Here is a 14,496-nt window from a genome sequence, read left to right as displayed (position 1 = left end):
TCTGTGCAGAGTAGCTAACTGGACACTTAATTCGGTTAACCTATCTGCCTTTCACCTCTTGTTTTCCTTCCTTCCTGCCAGATCTAAAACCAAATTCCCGACCTCGCGGTAAGCAACACCGATCTGTACTCTACAGCCAGCGCGTTTGGCGTGAGCTACAAAAAAATGGCTGTGGCTTAGCTAAGGTTAAGCCCAGGATGCGAAGCACACTAGCCTTTATTTTAGTTGTTGAACCACTGTTCAGCCTGGTGAACTGCTGTTGCTTGGCTATATTTGGTTCGGCTAGACGAAGAAACAACTCATGCAGGCGAGCGCACGAGCTGAGACCCGGCTATGTAGCTATATACGCGGCCGCAAGCGAGCGCACGAGTTGAGCCTCCGCTTTTGCAGCTGTTATGACGTCATATGGTAGCTACGCGGCCGCGCGCGGCGCAGCAAGGAAGAGCGTGGTTGTGCGGCTAGTATGCTTCGCATAAAACTCGTTTGCGGCACTGCGGAACCCGCAGCACTCCTTAGCCAATAGGAAGGCTCCCTATGCTCCTCAAGACGTGTTCATCCGCGCCGCGTCGTCTGCTCAGCGGCTGCTGAATCGTGCAGTAGGCGGCGTGCTTTCGCCAAGGTCTTAACGTGACACGTACCGCTGTAACGTATCATGTACTAAGCAAAAGCAACTATAATCCCGCCACTAATCGTACAGTTACGCCCGGAACTTCGTTCTGCTGCGCAGGGATATTGCCAGTGTACGCCTCGTACAGATGTAGCATAGACAGGATAATAATCATCATGATCAGCCTGGTTACGCCCACTGCAGGGCAAAGGCCTCTCCCATACTTCGCCAATTACCCCGGTCATGTACTAATTGTGGCCATGTGCAGATAGGATATTCGTAATTAAAAGGAAGGAGGGTGCTTTTTGCTCGCGACGACATATTCGTTGCGTTCAGTTCTACGCGAAATGGTTATTGCAGTATGAAAACCAAGTCAACTGGCAGGCGAAGTCGCGTCTCTATCGGGAACAGAATTCATTAAGAATAAGTTCGTGCGGGACACCGACCGAAAAACCTGGTAGAGTCGGCAGCTGATGCTGCATGCTCTGCGCTCAATAATTATTTAGGACCGCACGGGTGACGTGGAAAAGTCGGTCTTAAGACCCGCCCGCGGCTAACCAACACTGCACGGCTTTGTCTCGAATCCCTTAACAATGCAAAAAAAATTAATTGGATTCCAAAGTACAAAGTGCGAATTCGCACCAAGTAGCCACCGCTTTAAACCACGCAATTTAGTTAAACGGCTAAACACCTTTGGATGCCTGAGACCTCGTCAATTTCATGGTTCACGTAAGCGCCGGCGGATATATAATGTCCATGTCCTCTAGTCATGCCAAGCTAATTACAAAAAAAAAAACTTTATGCCGCAGGGTTTCTAACATTTTTTAATATCATATATAGATAAAAGAAGGCTAGATTTCAAGACAGTTCCTCTTGCCGGCAGCTGGAACCAGAAAACCACTTCGGACCCATGTCACGGGAAAGTTGGGCGTACACAAATAAAAAAGGAATAGTTCGCGCGTCAACCTAAAGCGAAGAAAAAAAACGAAACAACTCATTCCAGTACATACATGTTATATGTGCATTTTTTTTTTAAATTTGGCTCGTCAATGCGCTCAAGTCTCGCAAAGGGCATCGATCACTTTAGGTCTGCCGGTAAGCGGACGTCACGAAAGGAATGTCACCCTTCCGCCGTTATTTTCACGCCTGAATTCTCGCGTCATACGGCGGACACAGTTCTCGAACGCGTTACAGCCTGACAGCTAGGGTGCCTGCTACTCCAGTGAAGCATCGTCCAGAGTTTCAAGTCACGCATGAAAAAGTGACAGTATTCCGACACGTCATCGATCTGGAATGCACTTGCAAATTCGTAGCGATGAGAAGAAAAACAAAAATGCCGCCACACAGCGGAGTAGTCGAATGCATTAGTGCTCGATAACGTGCGTTTAACTTTCACGTTTTTTTTTTTTTTACGTTTCATTAGGCAAAATTACGGGGAAAGATCAACGGTGCATACATACCACAGTACGCTGTAAAATAATTTGCACCCTCAGATGTGAAAAGGTTTTCAACGGGTCTAACTCACACCCTCTTTAGCGAACTTATATATACTGCAACCCAATATGGCTATAGCAGGAGCGGGAACATTATGCAGTACTATACATTACACAGTAAAAACAAGCACATAAACAAAGATTCATGATCAGAAAGAAGCGCTTTATATGTTAGCGAAGTGCTTACCAGTGATTGCTATAAAAGCCTTTAGTGTTATATAGTGAACGAATGTTACCGGGTCGAGATTCCAGACCTCTCTACTGTATGTGGAAAAAAACGAATAAGGGTGTAAATGTGTAACCTCCTCACACCAAACACACCCTTTAGCGAATAGGGGTGTAAGAGTGAGTTATAGACCCATTTACACCCTTCTCGCTTTTCAGGGTGTAAATTATTTTACACTGTTAAAAAATTACACCCTTTGAGGCTTACCTTGTCCCACAATACTCATCTGTCTTGCTATCGTTTCCTTTCTTTAACGCTGCGGGCCCGGCACTTCCCAGTCACGAACGGCTTGCGCGTTATCAGTGTAACCAGAGTCCTTCTATAAAAAAACATGGAAGGACTCTGGTGTAACGCAGCATTCTCGACAGGAAAGTTGCGAGCGCCGAGTTTTCAAGAAAGGAAACGCGGGCAAGGCAGATGATTATCGTTGAGGGACAAATATACACCCGAAAGGGAGCAACCGCTTTAAGAGTGTGCAGTGTAGGGCGAGGAATATCACAGAAAACCCGGCCGGTTACAAGTCAGTTAACTGCAACAATAACATGGCGATGTTTATATGAACAGTACCACAGTCCATACAGAGCCTTAATAAATTTCAATTACGCGCATCGTAATTAGCATATGCGCCGTTCTGTCTTGTCTTTATTCTGTATTTTTGCAACGCAGGGCATCCTTACCATTACCCTGTATAATGTACGATCATTCCGTATTTCCACAGAGATTAAATTTGAGAAGGATATCAGGGATGCGTAGATAAGCAGCAACGGAATGAAAAAAATTGCATTAGAGAGCAAACGGGTTTAGCTCATATTCTAAGTGAAGTTGGACAGGTCACGTAACGCGTAAAGCAGATAACCGCTGGTCTATTAGAGTTGCAGAATGTGTTCGAAGGGAAGAGCTGTTGATTACGTCAAAAAACAAAAAACAAGACGTCTGCGGCAGAAAGGATGTTCCACATCAGCCGCCAAGGATGTGACTGGTGGCGCTGGCTAACTTGGGATCGCGCTATACCTGCTTTTTGATAGCGCAGGCCCCTCAAACACAAGCGGTCGCCGACCTATATATATACCACATGCGCGGAATCTCGAATATGCCGTGTCCGCTGACAGCGGAAGATAAGACGCAGCTACACAATTGCGCTACGTGCGTGTAAGCCCCGCTACGGGCGGCTGCAAAACAAACCCATACGGACGGCGCGGGCCATCTGGGCAGGGGACATGCGTCTCGACGAGATTGTTTCCACACTTGAGTAATGGCTGTTAACGGTTGACCCAGAGCGGGGCCTTGCAAGCAAGCAGAGTAACCACGCCGTCGGCACCCAGGGCTGCCGCACAGTTCGGGGAGCGCAGAAGGCCATCAGCGCCACGTTTGCGGTCGCGCCTCACAGTAAAAAAGGGAGCTTCGGACCCCCGTCGCATTGTGCTTCCTGGGGATCCCCACAGGCGTTTCCCTTGCGCGCGGCCGGCTGGCGGGGGTAAACTCCTTCCCAGCTGGGATCTCCCCGACTGGGCGTCAAACGCCGTAACGGGTGGGCCCGTCTGACTTCCGCGGTGCTCTCATCGGCGCCCTTGAAGAGTGCTTGGTTCGGGTCTAGCCGCGGGCAACGGAGATAGCGCGGCCTCAAGCAGGCGCGCCAGCCTCATTGACTTTGACGGCTTTGCACCGCGCGCTGACCGGCGTAGGGATTCTTTGAGCCACAAAAGACCCTGCCGTTTTGTCTCGGTTCCGAGGCGCCGTGGGAACGTCTTCTTCGGCTTACGGCCCAGACACGAGGCCGACCTCGGCGGGTGGGCAATTATCCCGGGCCCCTCTGTGACAGTTTGGCTTGCAAACAATTGCTTGTTTAAGGCGCCGCATGGCCTGCGGGTTCTTGGAATCCGATCGCGTCGCGCACATGTTCGAGCACTGGAAAACATGGTCCCGACGATCCCAGGCTTTTAGGTTTTGTGAATGTATTTTGTTAGTCAGTGCTTGTTGCGCCGGCTGTGCTCGAGAGCCGTTGCTCGGAACTTGCGATGTGTACAGCTGGCATGACCCTCACCCCTTTGTTGTTGTATATTGTGTATTTCGGGTGAGGATTCTACACCGTGAACTGTACTAAAAAAAAGATGTTCTTTGACTTTTCGTTGTTCGACTGGCCAATCCCGCACGCAAGTTCTGCTGAACGCAGTGATTGGTGAATGGATTGTCCAGTTGAGACGCAACCCGGCGGCAATTCGCCAGTAAAGATTGTGGGCGGAGCGTTGCGTCTACAAAATGCGGCCGCAGAGCTCCGAAGGGGAGTTCTGGACCTGGTTTCGGTGCTAAGCACCATCGGCTCTGCCGAAATAGGGTCGCCCTATGTGGTCCAAACCAGTGTAACAATTTGTAACCGATGTACTGTTGAAACTATGCAATCTTGTAACCGAACTTTGTAATTTTAACTGTAAATACAAGTTGTTGTTCGTTCGTTACTACAGCGGCTTTGTCCTTTCGAACCTAAGTCACCCATTGAGCCACCTGTGCAGACCGTCTCTGACGGTGCGTCTCGGACGCCGACGGTGGGGGTGAATTTCTACGAACCCATCGATCGATCGTTTTGGCATCGAATTCTTACTGTGCGATAAAACGGCAAGCGGTACGCAGCAACTTCCCATGCGATCGAGTAAAAAGAACGCGCGCTGAAAGTGCATTCGATTACCTCGGGAATGTGGCGACGACAGCACGCATACCAAAGCCGTGGCGCACAGGGTGAAACAAAACCCGTTAGCCGTCGTGGAAAAAAAAAAAACACGTCAAACCGATATCGCGGATGCGCTCCGTATCAAAATATTTGGCGTTCTTCCCGCGTCAGTTATCGCGACGCCGCGTAAAGGCAATATATGCAGCTGCCGACGGCCCCAATCACCGCCGATACGAGAGCCCGCTAACAAAATTAAATGTCAAACGGGTGTCGAACAAATTGCAGTCCGCTGAAGACCGAGCGAACGGAAACCTAAAGGCTCGCAAACGAACCTAAACGCAGAACAATTTTCAAGTTCGCGCGGCCGTTGAGCAAGGACGGCGCAAACAAACATGAAAAGTAGGTTGAACCAAATTTAGGTTCCTTATCGCGAACCAACGCTTTTCTCTTTTTTTTTTTTCAGCGAAGGCACACACGAGTAACGCGTGGCTATGCACGACCGACATTCCACCGCCGACTGTTTCATATCTATCGCACGCGCGCGGAACAATCGTTTCGTTGAATCAGACACCGGCAACCTGGAGAATCCGCGCACACTGCAGAGATAGCGCATACCTTCGCAGCCTCGAGGATAGGGGGGTGTAATGGCGCGACGGTATCGGGGACTCGGTGACAAAACGAAAGGAAAGCCCCCCGGACTGCTCGTCGTGAAAGGCGAGAGTTTTACACGGAAGGCCACGTATGACTCATCACGCGCCGACGCAACCGAGCGCGTTGCATAGAGCCGGTGCACGCAGCGGAAGAACGACTACGATGCGAGACGACGTAGCCACAGGACGCAGCCGCACTCCCGCAGTTCGCTTTTAGGAAGCGTCGCGATACCCGATGCGGAAAGGTGCCGACAATAGCGAAACGCCGGCGTGGCAACGCCCGAGGGTATAAATGCAAGGCCCGGGCGCCTAGCTAGGCTCCCGCCCCATGGGCGTCTTGCGCTGGAGTTTGAGGTATAGTAGCGGCGCCTGGTGGCGGCGCTACTGGGTCGTACCAGCTTGGGTTGTATTGAGCCCTGGCTGTGGCGAAGGACGTTTCTAGGCCGAGTTTTGCGTCGATTCGCACTTATTTCTGCCCTGTTGCGAGTGCGAAAAGGCTCGTCACTTCTCGCAGACCATGTCAACCACGCTGCGAGCTCGCCGCAGCCTATAGTTTAACGAAAACGGGCTCTCTGTGTGCCGTGGGACGCAATGCTGGGAGCAGACGGAATCGGTAGCGCCGATCCGGAGACCTAGCCCAGCCTCGAGAAGGCGTCACCGTCATTACTTCTGCGTCGTGGGATGCCATGAACAAGAAGGCCTGAATCCCAACATCATATTCTGCCGTTTTCCTTCAAGGCCTCACGAAGTGGAGCGTCGGGCGCGCTGCATAGCTGCAGTTCGTCGCGCTGAGTAAGCGAAACTTCGCGCCATGCTGACTGCTTCGCCTGTCTTGAAGCTTGCTTGATTATCTGCGTTCTAATGTTCGGTATTTTGCACCTACAGTCCCGACAGCAGACCGACATAGCAGCAGGCATGGCTGGTAATTCACGATTCGAGACCCGGCCACAGCGACAATTAACAATTCGACCGATGCGAAGTGGTGAAGTGACCAGGTGTGTGCAAATGAGCACAAATGGTCGGGCTCATTCGATGACAATTCACTACTCCACTACGAGCAGCACAGGTTAAGAGAGTTAAATGCGCTCATCCTTGATCTCAAGCCAGCACGTTGAGGCAAGGCAGCAAGGCAGTATTGATTGCAGCACATCGATGTTCGAGCGCTGTCATTAAAACCTACATCAAGCGAGCGGCGTACGAGCTCGCGCTGCAGCGCGATTCGCACGTACGTACTACGTGCGAGCTCATATGCATTGCATCAGTTATTACCAGTTACTAAAAGGAACAGATGGCCGCTACTACAACGCAGGCATAACTACTTCTTTAGCGGCATGCAGTCAACAAAGAATGCAGGAGGCCCACCGTTTCGCGGCATGTCGAAAGACCACTGCCGTCGCGGCGCGTACGATCGTGCGCTCGAGCAGTTCGTACATCGCGGCACGTACCGTCGTGTGCTCGAGCAGTTCTGTACACATGATGCCTGCTTATCGCTGCTGTGGATTCATTTATAACAAGCATTTCCTCGCGTTTGAGCGCCTGAATCTAGCAGCTGGCGTGCAAACCTTACCTGAAGTTCCACTTCGTACGCGACTCGCTTCACTTGCGATTGACACGGTGCTAAAACTTCGCCGCCTAATTCGTGAACGGCGTACACGTATTCGGCACTGCATAATTTCTTGCCTTTACGCAGCGTGCCACCCCTGAAAAAATCTTCGGCGCCCGATATTCGCTGCAGGCCGTGAAACAACACAACCGAAAGCGGCGGGTCCATATTGTAAACGTGCTTTCCGAAGCAGACGACCGAGCTTGGTACGACCCATTTTTGCACAGAGGGCGCTTTTTAGCACCTTTTTCGCAGCGCCCCCTGGGCAATGCAAGAGCCCCTGCCCGATTCAAGCGTGCGCGCGCGCGGGTGCAAACAAAGAAAGCAACCACTCACGGCTTCGATGCTGTTGCAGCGGTCCTCAGATACCGAGGGTGGCTCCGCAACAATCCACAGAGTAGAACACAACTCGTTAAGAGGCCTCGCGGAAGCGGTTGCGAGCGAACGCGGACCACGACGAACCGCCCGGCACGCTTTTTCACGCGTGCTCCACTGACATCGTCGCGGGCGAAGGCGCTGGTCCGACTGAACCGGCCGGCGGCCGCGTCAGCCAACTGGCGAGCGGAGAGAGTGTCACGTGACGCGCGTCGTCCAATCGGAGCGTCGTACGGCACGCAGAGCGGCCCGAGAGAGGGGGTGGGAAATTTGACGGCGAGAAAAAGGTGCAAGATAACAACATACGATGACAACGTGCGCGATTTGAATATAAAGCCAGATCCCGTCGTGAACTGATCTAAAACAGCGTTCGTGCGTGTACTGTCGTTGCACAGCTGACTGAATATATGCAAATCACGATCCCTGCGTTAATCAACTACCTGCCTACACATGTGAGCCTGTAAAGCGTCAGGTCGGTTGTAGGTGTACTGTGCCGTATCGTCTTGGTCAAATGCGGTTCGCCTGATCATGACCAGTCGTGAATTACTCCGTGTTGATAAGTGATTACCTGTTTACTCGTTTGAAAAAACAAGAAAAATGAGAAGGTGGCTCCTGATAGTTATACACTTCTTAATGTTTGCAATGAGAAAAGTAAACAGGAAACCCACTTAAGGAACATCCGCAATGCGTTTCGTTCTAAACGCTAGCAACCCTTCACAACCACTGTCTGTCAGACGCGACAGAGCGCCTGGTTTTCTGCAACACCGCAGAGGGAGGGCCTGTTGTGGCTGGCGATCTTCCGTAATGCGAGATCGCGGCCGCGTTGCATTAACGAGGTGGGACGACACTTCAACACGACTTTCGAAAGCGCCGTCGTCCATCTACACCGCGTCTCTCCGGAGCGTGGTGAGGGCAGACACTCTCGAGCATTTGAAAGAGCCCGAGCAGTCCGTTTCTTCATCGTCTCTTTATTATTTTTCCGTTTCCGGTCGAAATTCCTCAGCTGCGTGCATGCGCTTCGGGCGAGCGAGAAATCGTCCATGCCGCGTGAGGCAACGCGCGTCGAGAAACCAAAGCAACAAAACTTTGGCAACGGAAAAGAAAAAAAGAAAACGCAGAGAGCGAAGGGGCACGGTGGCTGCGGCCTGCAACGGCGGACGTAGGAAAGCATAAAGAAAACGGGCGGCTCAGTACCAGACGAAGCAGACGACGTGCGTTCGAGGGACGTAGCAGACGGCGAGCGTGCCTTGCGCTCTGGGAACCGTCGAACCGTGCTAGTTGCAAAACGCCGAGTAAGCGACGGGTCTGACAGTGACACAACTGCTGAAGCATAGCTGGTGTGCACAGACTAGCGCGCCACCCTGCAAACTTGAAATCAACAAACATCTGTCACAATTTTACACACGTATTTGCCATATGTTGTTGTTATTTGCCCATAGATGGCGCAAAACTCTGTAAGTTTTCAAAATGGAGGCTAAAAGATAGTTGCACTTTAGGGCTGGGTGTTTCCACTGACACGAGTGCGGGGGGGGGGGGGGGGGGGGGCTGCTCGCTGCTCTCGCTCCGTCCTTTTGATTACTTTTCCACATTCGCGCAGCTGCTGCCGGCTTTCTTTTCTTCTCCAGTCCGCCTCTTCCTATGCGGCGAGTTCAGCGAAGTGCGACGCAGTGACTCACCCAGCCGTTGCGAGCAACAGTGGGTTGTTTTGTCTTCGGTTTCGTTTGCCTCGTCCGTCGCGCTGGCCTGTTGCTTCCAGGCGAAAAAAAGAAAGGCCGAATGAAAAAAACTTGGCCTCGCTATATAACCTCCCACAACACTTGCGTGGGGCTAACGAGTTCTGCGCTGAACTCTCAGTCATAATGCGTCCGCGGTTTTCGCTGGCCGAGCTGCAGTGTATCTAACGGCTAGTACGGCTATACACTGCGGCTCGAGTTGAGCGTAGGTCTTGGAGAAAAACAAAAAAGCAGGAACAGAAGAGAAACGGTAACGACACAAGCCAGAGGTGCAAGACGCTAAGCCCTCCCCCAGATATAACACGGTTCGGCGTCTGCTGTCTAGGAAGAAGGCCACATAATATACGCTATCCATCTTCGTATCGTCGAGCAATCTTGACTCGAGGAGTTCCGGCTTTGGCGCTCGCGCAGTTTCCTTCCTCGCTTTGTCTTGCTTTCTTTCTGTTATTTATTTCACTCACCTAGTAAGTTTTTGTTGCACTATATGGGAGCCGCGGACTCGGCGCCTATGTCATTGGTGTGAGACGCATACTTATAGTACTTAGCAAAATGAGACATGCTATTCTGTTCTCGCGCCAGACGATTCCTCTGGCGAAACAATGCCAGGAACGAGACAGTTAGGTGTCAATGCGCGTAAATGCTATAGAAACGGCTGTCTGTTATGTCCTCTTTTGCATATACCTGCGGATGGTATGGCCATGACGCTGTTCCGTTCTCTTTGTACGTGAGGCTTGTGGTGTTATGACGTACCGACAACAGCGTGCCGGTTATACGTATGAACGTTGTTGACTTGTGGTTACGGTGGCAAAAAAAAAGAAGAAATGCATGAGCCAAGTCTCGCAGCTCGTATAACTTTCCGAGCATAAATAATTGTGTCTTCACGACATTATCTTGGGTTGAGCGAGTCGGTCGATACTTCGTACCGAATAGTACCGAGGTCGGTGCAAAATGACGAAGACAAATACGCAAACTGACCGATCATACGCCAACTATAGAGTTTATTCGTAAAAAAAATATTCGTTTTTAAGCGTCCATGCCGTCAAATAACCGCAAAATAATTTGCGCGCGACCTTAAGAAAACAGATTGCAACGATTAGTAATTACTGGCAGGAGGCAATGTGCAAGGATAAATTGAGCTCGAACGCTAGCTAACACGAAGCAATTCTCCCTCAAGGATAAAAAAAAAATTACGCGTCCATGGTATTTGTTAAAACCTGCCTTCAGTTCGGTCCATGCATCTGACTTATTATTTCCGCTATAACCTGTATTTGCCGAGCCCATTATATTGATTGCGATTATCACCGAGCTTATTGTGTGCAGCCGAAATTCTACAACATATCGTACCGTCAGGGTCGTTGATTGGTGCTTTGTAAGCTGTCCGCAATGACCATCTAAAGTGCGTGCGATGCGCGTGCCCTGTGGACACTGGGAAATGAGTCATGTAGAACATCTGGCGGTAGCCGGCCTCGCAAAAGTGTCAAAAAATAAGAAGGGACCAAGGATAAAACAACAATACAGGGAAATCGGATTCTTTTGTCATTGTGTCACCTCTACTTTTATTTTTAATGTTTTTATCTTTCGTATACTTTCAAGCTGCGTGCATAGTTTTCTTTTTTTTTTAACTGCCTCTGTGCGCCCAATCCCCCTCGTGAGTGTGAGCCATGTTTCGAGGCTACAGCGACAAACAGCGGGAGGCTTCAGTTAATAGGAAAGATAAGTGAGATCGATTACAACTGAAAATGAGGAATCGTTTTTTCTTTTTTTTTTTTTCCACGATACGTGAGCGGATTGAGGAAGGTCAAAAAAAGTACGGCACGCACATGTGCACATACGCATCGGATTACATCGGCAATGCAAATCCGTCCCTCTAAACGAACCATGTGATTGGGGCGGGGAGGGTCTAACAATTGAGTTGTCCTTGTTCTCCTGACAACTCTTTATTTTGTTACGCCATGTATTTTTGCCACGCTTACAAGTTTCTATTTACCATTCTATTTACCATTCTTATTTTGTATACGATGTTTTTTGCCATGTTGTTTGCCTTCCTTCCTTATTTTGTGATTTGCCTCTGTATTTACTTACTTTGCCCCTCCCCTCTGCAATGTACAACCGTACCTTGAAGGTATAATAAGTAAATAAATAAATAAATAAATAAACCGTGTGCCACGCTTCGCTTCTTTCATTTAGTTGCCTTTTTTCCTTCTCCCTCTCTTCGCAATCTCAGCTTTCAAAAGCACTTCCATAGGAAATATGTCCTCTCAACTCACGTCTGGGTTACCTGCTCTGGTCGTATACGGGATGGTGACTTCGAAACGTTGCCGCCCACGCCGTTGTGCCATCCCCGCCGGGGCGGGTCAATGGCTATACGGACGCCGTGCCGCTGAGCACGAAAAGGTCGCGGGATCAATTCCCTACCGTTGCGGCCGCATTTCGGCGGGGGGCGTATTGCAAACAACAAAAGAAAAGAAAGAAAGAAAAAAGGGGGAAGAATAAAAAAAAAAGCGCTCGGGCCCTTATATTTATTGGTGCACGTCAAAGAACTCAAGGGATTCGAGATCGTTCTGGAAACATTTCACTGTGTACGGTGTCCCTCATGCAGTCTGCAACTTCGGAGCCTTCCCAAAAAGAAAACGCGGTGATACATGAACATCAGAAGAGGCACGCTGAGGGTAAATTGCAGAACCCGACTAAGCTTTGTGTAACGGGTAAAGTCTACCTGCACACCACTAAGTCAAAGCCATTCCCACATGCGAGAGACCCTCATGAAGCGCATCAGTTCCTCCACAGCCTTGTGAGCCGACGGGCAATTGGGACGGTGTCCGGCCAACGTCTGCACGGACAACGACCGATCGTCCAGACGTGGCGATGCGAGAGAGAGAGAGTTTGTCTTTGAGGCTGGAATCGGCGACAGTGGCACAATGAATGCTCGATGTTCTCTTCACTGCGGCAGACGTCGCACGCAGCACTGTCGGTCATTCCAGTTATAGTGTGCAGTGTAAGGCTTCGTGAAGGCCCAGCCACTGCCGGCATAGAAGCGATGCCTCACGTCGATGAAGCCCGCGGTTGTAGGTTGGAGCTGCAGCAAGACCCTTTTCACGCTTACGAACATAGTTCCCAGAAGACTTCCGGTTAAACACTCCGGGGCAACGCAAGTTACAATAGCCTAAAAATTTATAGGACCCTACATCTGGCACCAGCTTTGTTGCGGAGTAGGAGTGTTTGACAAGTGAATTGCAGCGTTAAATGCAACGAAAAACACGTATACGTGAGCTCGACATACGGCGCACGTTTTTTATATCTGAAAACATCAAGAATATGGGCCTACATTATACTATGCGACACAATACTGCTTTTTTTTCTTGGCTAACTGGACTGTCGAAAATGGTTGAGCGGAAGTATACTGTGGGGTCATGAACGCACTGCTGCCACATCGCGGATGAAAAAGGTCTTAGTGTAGCCCGGTGCGCCTTATATTTGGGGTGTCCCACTCTGCTTCTTAATGAAGGCCTGCTACGAGCTCGCGCAAGTCCGCCAAAGATTTCCTTTTTCTCAGCCGTACGCGGTATGTTTGTTCGCCGGAACAACAGGGTTGCACGCGTGTGGTCGCGGAAGCTTGCTGGAAGTCAGACGATGCAGCGTTCGATAGCGGGCATATCTGCACATGCACCTAGGAGGCGTCAAACAGCACCCCCTTAAAACGTGCATGAGTCTGAAGAGCCCTCCACGCGATAAGCCGCGTTGCCTCGTAAACACCTCGCACGCAATCTTACAGCTCCTCGCTTGTCACGCGACATGTCCATCCATAGGGCTCGCTGCTTGCCCTTTTGAAATGTTCTGCACGCGTTGCTCTGCATACAGCCGTGAGGATTTGCGAGGGAGAAAAGCGAGACCGGTGGCGTCCGGCGGCCCTTTGCTCAACATTTTAATGCGACAGCGTTAAGGGCCCCGTGTCGCCGAAAATCCGGCGTCCCGCATCCAGCGTCGGCCGTCTTCTCGCGAAAAGTCATGCCGAACCACGCGAACCCAACCACGCAGGTCCTCCATGTTGCGCAGAGAAGTTGCTGAACTCACTGAATTCAAGTCCCAAAGTAAAGCGACACGGCAACATATGTGTGAATCAACGAGTGTGTTTATGCTGTATATGCCGATCGAAGACGTACTGCTGCATGCCGTGTGAGGGCCCTCATGCACTTTCAAGCTGTATGTCGCAGCTTTTCGCCTGGAGGACCCCCCGACACACTTGTTGGGAATGAATTCTGGGGTTTCACGTGCCAGAACCGCTACTTCATTACGAGGCACGCCGTAGTGTACGGAGAGAGAGAGAGAAATAAACTTTATTGTGAGACCAGGATCTTGAGCCCAAAGGTGGGTGGCCTCCTCAGTCCAGGTAGCCATGGCTCGCTGCCGCCGCCCGAGCCCTGTTCACCAACCGCAGCTGGCTGTCAGGGTCTTGCGTCACCAGCAGAGCCTCCCACTGGTCTTCCGATTCTTCTTCCGAATCCGCCTCTTTCTGCATGTTATCGCCTTGTGGCGATGATGATGGTGGTGCTTCTCGATCATTCCTGCATCCAAGCACCATATGGCGCAAGGTGTTGGGCGTGTCCGACGGGAGACTGCGGAAAAATCTGGACCACCAGGAGATCTTTAACGTGCCCCGAATGCACGGGACACGCGCGTTTTCGCATTTCGCCCCCATCGAAATGCGACCATTGCGACCGGGATTTGATCCCGCGCGACTTGGTGCTTAGCAGCGCGATACCATAGCCGCTGAGCCATGGAGACGGGCACTTGTTGGGAAATAAAAGCGTTCTATATTCTGTATCTTGTTTGGGTGAAATAGGAAATGTTTGTCCGTTACTGTGTCGCGGGCTTCTCCGCAAACAACAAGTCGTTCAGTTATCAAAGAATGGTAACACGATGGGCTACGAATAACGTTGAGGCAATTGAGCACATTTCGCAAATTGTGCTTAAGCAGTCAATGTAGAAAACTAATTGTAAAAATAAAGCAGCAACAAAACGGCAAGTTTCTGAGTCTCTGCCAATAAACACACGTCAACCAATCATGTCAATGAAATACTACAAAATAAATTTAAACGCACACACACGCACACACACACGCAAGGATACGCAAACTGTTCATACACAGA

At 50.5% G+C, this 14,496-nt stretch overlaps 1 protein-coding gene across 1 annotated transcript in view; it reads right to left on the bottom strand.

The window, feature by feature from the left end:
* The window catches only part of LOC135921537 (mucin-5AC-like), a 31,794-nt gene extending 24,010 nt beyond the window's left edge, over window positions 1–7,784 (bottom strand). Inside the window, exon 1 of the mRNA XM_065455850.1 lies at window positions 7,578–7,784. The gene's annotated coding sequence lies outside the window, so the exon portion shown is untranslated. The remainder of the gene's footprint in view (window positions 1–7,577) is intronic.
* Window positions 7,785–14,496: the final 6,712 nt, after the last annotated feature.

This window comes from Dermacentor albipictus, chromosome 7 (genome assembly GCF_038994185.2).
Source record: "Dermacentor albipictus isolate Rhodes 1998 colony chromosome 7, USDA_Dalb.pri_finalv2, whole genome shotgun sequence".
Lineage (NCBI taxonomy): Eukaryota > Metazoa > Arthropoda > Arachnida > Ixodida > Ixodidae > Dermacentor > Dermacentor albipictus.
Note: the sequence above shows the minus strand (reverse complement) of the source record. Positions and strands in the feature narration are given on the sequence as shown.